An 11,858-nucleotide genomic window follows, 5' to 3' on the forward strand; every position below is an offset into this window, starting at 1 on the left:
TTCATTGTGTGAGTGTGAGATATGGTGCTGCCCAGACCCTGAAGTACTGGGGATTACTCAGGCCACGCTGAAAGTTTGAGGGGCAGCCAGTGTAACACCTAGTGCTTGGAGACCTTCAGGACTTCAGGATCTGATGATGCCTGATATCATGACAGACATGGTACAGGACCAGCCGTAGTTAAGAATGTCCCTTAACTCCTGTACTTTATCTCTGGTCCCAAAAAAGAGTGTATTTTATTAAACACTTACTTCGGCCCAAGCATTGAGAAGGTCTGAGAAGGTCCTTTATGTATATCATTTTACATAATGCTAACAATGCCTTCAAAATTAGGTAATGCAAATTATTATCTTTATTTTAAAGATTAAGAAAGTGAAGTTTAAGGAGTTTTCACACAGATTCAATAGTCAGAGGACAGGGGCCTAAATCTTCCCTCTTCCTTGGGACTTGGGGCACTTATGCTAAAAGCATTTAATCTCCTGGAGTTTCATTTTCTGCCTGTTTAAAACAGAACTCACAATAGAAAGTATACTTAGTTTGTCTCGAAGATAAAATCAGACATAAAGCACGGGTTTAGCCCGTCACTAGTAGATACTTTTGCTTTAATTATTGCATTAGTAGTGTTAGTTACAGAGAAGAGGCATTTCTATGCAGGTTCTTTTGATCTCCAAAGCAGTGCTCTTGGATCTTACATCATGACATATAATTCTGGGAAAAGAGCAGTAGCACTGCACTGTCACTGTCATCCCATTGTTCATCAATTTGCTCGAGCGGACATCAGTCTCCATTGTGAGACTTGTTACTGTTTTTGGCATATTGAATATGCCACAGATAGCTTGCCAGGATACTCTCGGTACCTTGCCGGGCTCTCCGAGAGGGACGAAGGAATCGAACCCAGGTCAGGCACGTGCAAGGCGCCTGCTCACTGTGCTACACTCCAGTTCAGGAAAAGAGCAGTAGCTGTAGAAATCCTGGAGAATGTTTGCTTACTCCAGAGGAGCTTTCTGGTTTTTCTTTTTCATTCCATTTCCTTTTAATTTTTTGCTTTACACCGTTTTCTTTCTCTGACCCATTTTGCTAATGACAATGAGGGTCACTATGTGGACTGCAAACATTCAGGATTAAATAAACCACAGATTCACGGGTCATTTTAGTGCTTTCCAGTGTAAGGATGAAGTTAAAGAAGTGTAACACAAAAACTCACGTCACTTCAAATTTTCTTAGAAAAGTGTTGCATTTTAAATGCACTCCTCCTCCTCCTTTTCCTTTTTCCTCCTCTTCCTCCTCCTCCTCCTCCTCCTCCTCCTCCTCCTCCTCCTCCTCCTCCTCCTCCTCCTCCTCTTCCTCCTCCTCCTCCTCCCCCTTACCCTTTTATCTTCTTTTTTCTTCTTCCCAAACCCAGAAGTGTTCCGGACTTACTTTTGGCTCTGTGCTCTGGGACCACTCCTTGTGATACTTATGGAACATGTGTGATTTGGGGATGGAACACGGGTCAGTTCCACACAAGGCAAGCATCTTACCTAAAATGCCCTCCACAGTGTATTTTTTTCTTACTGTTAGAAAACTACTAGATTTCAGGCAGGTTTAGGCTGAATCTTGAGATTTGGTGGGATGAAGTCCAAGGCCATGTAAAAGGTGGGCTGGCCAGCTCTTATCACAGTTAGTTCTCCATACATTAAATCCTTATCTCCTCTACTGCATAAATTATAGTCAATGTCTCAACTAGATCCATTGTACTCTATATGTCTTGGGGGTTTTGAGGTCCTATGTCAAGAGAGGGTTTATTGCTTGGATTTGTGAAATACAAAGAAAAAACATTTAGCTTGATTTCCTAATGACTCTGGTCTCACTACAAAATGAGGAATTATACACTTAGAACAAGATACAGAGGGTGAGTGAACTGGTATTTCTAACTATTCTGAATTCATGGTTACAGGATCACTGGCATGTTGGGGATAGGTGAACAAGGTAGGAAATGATATTAAGATATATACTCTACCTTTGCTGAGTAGCTTTTAATAGGTTATAGGCAGATCGTTGGCTGAATTGGTTCCACCAGAGTGTTCATGGAGAAGTTAATAATTACCTAACTCCAGTGGATTGAGCTTTTCGGGGGATCTTTGGGGGAGGGAAAAGGTATCATGGCTGATATCACAATAAAGCAAATGATAAGGTCTGGGCAATTACAGCAGTGGAGGCAGAGCAAATTACACCCAGACTCAATCACAAAATTGTCATCTAGATTATGGTTGTCAAATTTTAACCGGTGTGATGTTGCTGTTGGGGAGAGAAACAACTCATCATAAATCTCAGTGATTCTTTGACAGTTTTCAATTTCAATGGGAAGCATCATAAAAGTGAATTTGATAAAATTTCCCTTTTCTCTTGTCAATTTAGAGATTATCTAAGAATTTGTTAGAATTTTTTGTTGGGATTAAGGTTTAAAATAATTTGATAACGAACATGTGATGAGGATTTCATTTAGAAGAAATGGCCAAGGCATTTTGCCCCTCACGGAGAAAATGAGATGACACTTGTTTAGTTTCTTCTAAAGAGTATACAATCAATCAATCAATCAATCATTTAACAAATGATTATTGAAATTATTTTTTAAAACTTGGACTACATGTTTACTTCATGTATTACTTTACTAATATGTAGAAACAAATATCCTAAAATGGCTTAAACAATAGAAATTTATTGCTCATGATACTGGAGACTGAAAGTCTACAGTGAAGGTGGCATTGATACTGCTTCTGTTTGAGGGCAAGAAAGGAAGAATTTTGCTCCCTCCACTCTCTCTTTTTGTCTTCTCTCAGCACTGCATTCTCTAATAATGTTTCTAAATTTACCCTTTTTTAAAAAATAAAGACATTGGTTATTTGGGATTAGGGTCCTTACTAATGACCACATTTTAACTTGACCATCTCTGAAAATCTGTCCAAGGAGGCAATATTTTGAGGCACTGAGGTTTAAAATCCCACAGTATTTTTAGGAGGACATAATCACATCTGTAACACTTAGGACAAGCTCAAGGCAGGAGTAATGGAAACTATGGAAGATCCCCAAACTCTAAGTCCTTCCTTAGGATGCTAAAATTTAGTCTAATCCAGTGCCTGCCTATATGTATAAAGGTCTTGGTTTGCTGTTTGAGCATCTAACACTTAAAGACTATGAGATAAAACGGATGAACATAATAATTTGGAAAGATAACTCCATCAGGAAAATGGATATATGTAAGCAGTCGATTCTTGATCAATATGGGGTCAGGAACACTAGCATCCTCATTGTCGAAAATCCATCTACAACTTTGATTCCCTCCAAATGTATTTTCCAAAAAGTCTGCTGCAATGAGACACCCTACCAATAGCATAAGCAGCAAATGAACCATAATTTGTATAGGTAACATTTTATTATCACAATGAAGGACACTAGAATTTTTTTTAAGAAACATGAGGAAGAGAAGATAGTAATGTACTCTATTTTGCTGTTGACATATTTGAGCCATAAGTTCCTGGCATTTGTTTATAAGAAAACCCAAGTCTAAGTGGACCTGCTCAGTTTTACACCTGTGCTGTTGAATGGTTTTAAATAGTTTAGGAAAACACAGGTTTCCTGGGGTTGGTCTGTCTGCTGATGGAACAACTGCACATTTTGTATGTTTTAACTTGACCTGCTATCTTTCTGTCACATCATTTTATTCCTCCACAACTTAAAAAATTGCAGCATCTAGCTATGTTTCTGAAAGACATCTAATTCTCACTGAATTAATAAGAGATTTTAGACTTTTTAAATAACTGCCAGTGAATATTAAGATGTAATTATAATGCTTGATCTTGACAGGACTCATGACTTTTAGGAGCTCATGCAAGCACAGCCTCATTCCTGTAATCCTCTTACCATCACTTGTACCTGAGTTGTAAGTATCATCCCTTACATGACATGACAAAGAGGCAGGGAGGGACCTAGTGTCCCTTTGTTATGTCTTTTATTTAGTGGAGTTCTCTGTTTAGTCATATTGTCTCTAAAGCAATCCCAACGCTCTATTCTAGCATTCCCAGTTGCTGTTTGTATTCTCTGGCTGGTATCCGAGGCAGGAGCAGTTCTGGATGAATTGAGAAGAAAAACGACAAGACTTCTGTTATAATGCTCTGTTTATTGTTGGATCAATATGATCGATGTCCACCTGTCAGATCTGTAACATTATCTGGGAACCAGCAGATGGAGCTGTTACAGATAGCATTCAGAGGTTTGTTTATTCTCCTGAGCACGTGCTTCCATTCTGGGGGAAATACCACTTCATTGTTAGAGCAGAGTTGTTTGTAGCCAGATGTTGAGCACACCTTTTCTCTTGGTCTGAGTCTATAGAATTAGAAGGTCATTTAGACGGAGGGCCAGAGTTTTTAGGTGGCAAGGTTGGTGATAATTGTCTACCTCTTCCCAAAAGACTCATTGTGGCAGGAATGGTTGATTGCAATGTCCAGAGAGAAAATTAGAGAGGCTGCTTTCTGGGAACTCTATCCTTTAGAATCACAGACATGTTTACATGTGGCCAACTGGAGGGGGGAAGGGGCTCTGGTTGAGAATGATTTATTTTGTATACGTAGCACAAATATTGAAACTTCAAAAGATTGCATATGCAGAATGTGCTTTGACATTTGCAGAGGCCATTTGTTCTGGTAAGCATCCATTACCATTCCTCCCATTAAAAAACACAGAATTTTTTTTTTAATTTAATAGTTTATTTTTAATTAGTGAGTCAACGTGAGGGTACAGTTACAGATTTATACATTTTTGTGCTCATGTTTCTCCCTTACAAAGTTTGATAACCCATCCCTTCACCAGTGCCCATTCTCTACCAAAAGTAAACCCAACATCCCTCTCCCCCCTCCCCAGTCCCGTCTCCCCCCACCCCACACTGCCACTATGGCAGGGTATTCCCTTTTGTTCTCTCTTTCTGATTAGGTGTTGTCGTTTGCAATAAAGGAAAACACAGAAATTTTTTACTTGTTCTATTAGGGGTAGAAGTGAGTAGCTCTTTTATGTTCTATTTCTAGAACATATTTGTCAAAGTTCTTTCAAAATGATCATACTATACTATATTAATGTATAGAATACTAATAGTATAATATTATATTATACTATATTATAGTATACTATATTATACTAATAGTATTTGGGCATTGTATACATTGTAATTGGGCAGTTAAAGAATTTTCAGTTCAATTCCCATGAGTTATTATGTGGTTTTAGGAGACAGATGTGTAATGTTAGACTGTGTTCTACTACTTGAGAGAAAACAAACTTGATTTTCTTCAGGGTGTGAAAAAAGTAGATTTAAAAAAATCTTTGATCTGAGCAAGTTTATCCTTTTGATGACCTACTACTACCTTTTTCTTAGAGGTAGCCTGTTAAAAATGGAGCAGTGTTCTGGTTGATTCACTTCTGGTCAAATTAAGTTCCACTGGAGCCACAACTATTTAGAATATCACTTCTCAAATTATTTTGGAGGAAAATGCATTTATGTATATTTGCATTTATATATGTATATGTATATATTATAAATCACTGTCACTGTATCACTGTCATCCCATTGTTCATCAATTTTCTTGAGCAGGCACCAGTAACGTCTCCATTGTGAGACTTGTTGTTACTATTTTTGGCATATCGAATACACCACAGGTAGCTTTCCAGGCTCTGGCGTGTGGGCAAGATACTCTCAGTAGATTGCTGGGCTCTCTGAGAGGGGTGAAGGGATCGAACCTGGTTGGCCACATGCAAGGCAAACGCCCTAACCACTGTACTATCACCCTATTTATGGCAGAGCCTGGCAAGCTACCTGTAGCGTACTTGATATGCCAAAAACAGTAACAATGACGGTCCTCATTCCCCTGACCCTGAAAGAGCCCCCAGTATGCCATCGGACTACACTAGTTTGCGACAGGGATGAATGGAGACATTACTGGCGCCTGCTCGAGCAAATCAATGAACAATGGGATAACAGTGATACAGTGATATATTCAAATATATTATATATTTATATAAATTTTATATTTTTTGGGGGGATATACCCAGCAGTGCTCCGTGCTATTCCTGGCTCTGCACTCAGGGATCACTCCTGGCAGAACTTGAGAGACCATATGTGGTCCCAGTGATCAAACTCAGGTCAGCTGCGTGCAAGGCAAGTGTCCTACTATCATTTAGATTTTAAAATGTATTACAACATTTGTCCTAACATATGGAAGTAAATTACTTGAAGGAAGATGATTTTCTAAATGCATTTTAAACCTGATTTGCATACCACTTGGCTACATTTACACATAAGTAATATACACATATTTACAATATTATATCTATGATATTTTATCACATAATTTAATGTGCACACTATGTCACCTTTATTTACTAATATATCTTGAAGTGCTTTGTATGTCTGTCAGTCACTCTAAATTTACTTAACTTACCTCCTATGATAGACATATCACTCCCAGACTTCCAATTATATCTAGCCTCTGGAAATATTTCTAGAACATATATGTCAAAGTTCTTTCAAAGTGATTTTACCATACTAATATAATTGGGCAGTTAAAGAAGTTCCAATTAAATTCCCATGAGTTATAAAAAAATCTTTGGCTATACCACTGTTTAAGCTAATTGAAGATTATTTATTTAGAGTTATTTATAGAAAAAAGGATTTCTGGGTTCAAAAACTTCCTCTAACTTGAAAAAAAAACACCCATATTGTCAACCTTGGCCATTTTTCTCTCATCCACTTACCTGTCAGTAGTGTAACTTCCAGATAAAGTGAACCACTTTTCTTGGAGAGCCACACCCAGCAAATCTTGGGAACTGCTTTCGATTCAGTGGTCAAGGGTCACTCCTGGAAGTGCTCAGGGGACCATGTCTCCCTCATGCAAACTCACACTCCAGTCCTTTGAGCTATATCTCCGACTCCAAGAAAGTGGACTTTGTAGGAAGAATAAAATCGCCAAGATTTGAAGCACCAATTTGTAACATATGAAAAAAAAAATCTCTGCTCTCCTTAACTGCCAGACACACGTTGCTCTCTCTTCATTGCAGGCACTTATTAACCACAACCATTAAGCACTTATTAACTACAGATTGTTGCTTGGTACATTTGCAGGTGAGGAAGGTTGTTGTTATCCACATTCTGTATCTCCTGGCACTTGCCTTATGACAGCCAATCCTACCATATATATGCTGGGTGAATAACAACAACCATTTTTTGAGGATCTTAGGAAAATACGATGGACAGAGATTCTAGCAGGCTTGAGCTCAGGTGAGCGAGTCAGCCAGAGTGGGATATCCTCTGGACCCAGGGAACACAGAGCCACTATGCAAGTGGGGAGTCGGACCAGGCTCACTGAAGAAAGCCAGGAATGGTGAAACTGAAGAAGTGTTTGTTTGAAAGCAGGAATCTTGGAAAATGCTACTGTAGAAAGAATCAGATTGGATAGGAAGTATCAATAAAACAAATAAAAAACCAGCAAGAGGTAAAGGGAGTGAATACCAGGAGACAGAAGGGCAATTCCATGGTAGGTGTGATCTGAGATCAATATAGTCTGTTTGTTCACTTATCCTTAAAACCAAATGCTGCTCTCAAGGGTCACTTATTGGCTGATTTCTCAGCTGGGAAGAGCTATCATTTGTATTATGCAGTACAGTGTATGTGTGAGAGAGAGAGTTTCACCTTCACACAATTTCCTGAAGGATTATTTTGATGCAATATTTGTGAGTAATTTGGGATAAAAACACTGTAGAGCCAAAACAGATAAAAAAACTGTTTGAAATGCTAACTTTATACGCAGTCCCAGCTGTCTTCCAAAATCTGTGCATATGAATAAAGCACCTTCTTCATCTACAACTTAACAGGTGCACGATGACCTTCCTTTATCCTATATAAAAATATGGCTTCACAATTTTATATAAAATATAGATATACTGTACTGGAGCAATAACACAGCTGGTAGGGTATTTGCCTTGCCCGCAGCCAACCCGGATTCGATTCCTCTGCCCCTCTCGGAGAGCCCGGCAAGCTACTGAGAGTATCTTGCCCACATGCCAGAGTCTGGCAAGCTACCTGTGGTGTATTCGATATGCTAAAAACAGTAACAACAAGTCTCACAATAGAGATGTTACTGGTGCCTGCTTGAGAAAATCGATCAGCAATGAGATGACAGTGATACAGTGATAGATATACTGTAGAGTAGGGGAAAAGTTAATGTGGTTTTTTTAAACAGTAAGGCATGTCATCTGTCAGATTTTAAGTTGACTGCTTGTTTAAAATTTGACCATATTATACTAGGCTTCATAGTTTTCTTTTCTTAAAATAGGCTTCATAGTTTTTCTTTTCCTTACTGCAAACTGATTTTCCTCATCTTTTCCATCTGGAATGTTAAGTGGGATACCTGCACTTCTTACCTTTAATAACCACATAATAATTAAAATGCCTATTTTCTCCATTTTAAAATGAGGATTAATGCATGTTCTATGAACTTCACATTTCTTTACTTCAAATTTCTTTTTTCCAGAGACCACATGCTTAGCCTTGGGTTGACTGTATATCTCTCCAGCTCCTTGAATTATTTTTGAAGTTTACCACATTTTTACTCTCATTTCTAATGTCATGAGGGTGGGGATCTCTCTGAAGTACACCAGGACCTAAGGGTATTTCTTCAGTACGTAGATCCTCTCATAATAGCTGTCACCATCACTGGCCAAATCAGAACTTACCTGGACTTGCTGGTGAAAATGTTGTTTGTTCTATATAAAATATATATATATATGTATATATATAGATAGATAGATAGGCAGGGTAACATATTCCAAATGGCACATAAAAATCTCCCTGATGGTCTAGTGGATAGTGTTTAGCTCTCTCTCTCCCAAAATGGCACATAATCACACCTGTGTACCTGGCACAAAACCATACTCTCTAGTCACTCAGAAGACACTTTTGATGCTGAAAACCAAATAGAAGCTGACTATAACCCTCCCAGCCCCCTCTTACTCAGTAAGTGAGCAGAAACACAGAACATACACATCTGTGCGGGACAGATGGTGCTTTGGTGCTGTTATTATTTTAACGTCCTGCTGAATGACACACTGAACTGTCAAGTATAGTGGGTAGACTATTGCAGTTAAACAGGGGATTGTGCCTTCCAAGAAAGATTTCATCATCTTGGTGGAGTCAAGTATGACTCTTCTTTACAGAGAAAATGTGGACAACTGAGATACATCAGAAGCAATTATTTATGTATTGACCCTTAATAGATAATTTTCAGCGATTTGCCATCAGCACTGCACTGGGCTTCCCGTTAGGAGTTTCCTGCTTGCCCTAAGGAGGACAGTTACTGCTTGTCCCAGAACTTAAATATCTGTTGCTGTTGGTATTCAGAACTGTCATTTGAATACATAAAGGCTATATATATGAATATATGTGTATGTGTAGATAGGTATGTGAATATATAAATATAAGACTGGAGCGTGGCCGACCCAGGTTCGATTCCTCCATCCCTCTTGGAGAGCCTGGCAAGCTACCGAGAGTATCCCGCCTGCATGACAAGCTACCCGTGGCGTATTCAATATGCCAAAACAATAACAAGTTTCACAATGGAGACGTAACTGGTGTCCGCTCGAGCAAATCGATGAACAACAGGACAACAGTGCTAAAGTGCTATACATATATAAAATACATACATATATATGCACATATATGTGTTTGATTTGTTTGTTTGCCACACTCTGTAGTGCTCAGGAATTACTCCTGGCTCTGTACTCAAGGGTCACTCCTGTTGAGGTCAGGGCACCATATGGAATGTTGGTGATCAAACCTGGGTTAGACAATTATAAAACAAGTGATGTACCCCTATACTATCACTTCGGTCCCAAGGCTGCATATATTTTTGAAGTAAAGAAATTTCATTAAAAGGGACAGAAAAGAAAACATACTCAAGAGAGAATGTGGGCTTCTCTAGAGGAGAATAGAGAGTCCCATACAGTAAGAGAAAGAAATTACATACCCCAAGACTATACTTTTCTTTGATATTTCAAAATTATGACTGCTTGTAAAATTGTTTTGATAAAAGATATCTGATTGGCATGTGAAAATTTGGGAGGCAAGCTGACAGGAAACTCTTGCAGAGTTGTATTAATTCTTAACATGCAAAGATGGCTGCATGTTGGAAGCTAATACTCCAGCAAGGAAGAAATCTATCATTATTTCAGAGTATTAGCATTGTTTGGTGTAGAATAACTTAACCATAATGACACTTTGAGAAATCAATATGACACAGAGTCAGTGTGCATTTTCTTAAAGATGAACCGGTTGATGATTTTAACAATGTTTTAACAGAAGAAAGCAAATTTCAAAAGTAAATGAATCAGAAACTTATAAGGAAGTAATACATTTGTAGTACATAAATGATTTTGTTTAGCTTGTGATGATCACCATATTGCTCTATAAACATATATTATGGTATTTTGTATTCAAATTATTTCACATGTCCTATAGTTGTACATGTTTGATCTATTTCAGGGAATTGTCACTCATCAGTGAAAAACTCAACATTTCTTTTTTTAATGGACAGTTTATTGCGTGACAAGATGGTTATAAAAAGTTTAAGACACAGAGAAGAAAGGCTGTGGTAATTTTAGTGATCAAAAGAGACAATAATATCCTTCCTAAGATTTCATTTATTTTTATTCCAAATGAATCATTTATCACTGCTAATTTTCAGAAAATTAAATACTATTGAAGGTAACTAAAATGTATAAGCATAAAGTAAAAGGTGAAGACTCCTCTATAATTTCACCTCTTGGTGATCACAACTATTAATAGGTACATAGATTGCTTAATTCTTAAATAAATAGATATTAAGCTAATGCATGTAAATAAAACAAATGAGGTTATTCTCTGTCTACCGCTTAGTAAGGTGATTTTCCACTTGACTGGCTCTCTAGGATATCTTTTCATGTCAGTAAATGAAGATCTGGCATGAAGAAAGATGTCCCATTATTTATTTCACCAATTTCCTGCTGATAGGTATTTAGTTGGTTCCAATTTTCACTTTTATGACCAACATTGGCACCACTATTCTGTACATAGCTTTTAATCATAATCTTAGGATAAGTTACCATAGGTGTCACTCACATGGTTTATTCCCTTAAAATTTTTATGCACAATAGGTAGTTATTAAGGTATAAGCCACTCTATTCACAAAATGGGTGGTCCACAAGTAAGCTTGGTTTCCTGTCTAAGTTTCTTTCACCCACCAGTGGTTATGTTCAAGCAGAATTCTAAAGTGGTCCCCAAAATTTTGTCTTCCTGATGTACGGTTCCATGTGATTCTTTCACTGGAATGTTCAGAAGAATTCAAAAGTGGTCCCCAAGATTTTATCTTCCTGATGTACGGTTCCATATGATCCCTTCATTGGAGTGTGGAGAAACTGTAAGTATAATGATGTCTCTTCTGTGATTGGATTGTTAATCACTCGACTTTAGTATATCACAGGGAAGAGTATTGGTGTGAGCATGAACTAATGAGGATATAAAATGAAGGATCTGAACGATTCTAATGCTCTATCTCACAGTGATTCAATAAAAAAATTAATATTAAAAAATCAAGGTTGGGTGGATGACTGGCCACATTCTTAAAAAAGAAAAAGAAATATCCTCCTGTTTATCAGGAGAAAAGCCAATAATGATCTTGGGAGCTCATGGGAGCATGTTAGGGACCACATGGATAGGAACATTGAATTGCCTCAAGAAATCAAGATGTCACCCTGGCTAGCTCCTCTGCTCTGAATCCACAGGGAACTGAATTCTTCCAAATCCAAG

The sequence above is a fragment of the Sorex araneus genome, chromosome 3 (assembly GCF_027595985.1).
Source record: "Sorex araneus isolate mSorAra2 chromosome 3, mSorAra2.pri, whole genome shotgun sequence".
Taxonomy (NCBI): Eukaryota; Metazoa; Chordata; class Mammalia; order Eulipotyphla; family Soricidae; genus Sorex; species Sorex araneus.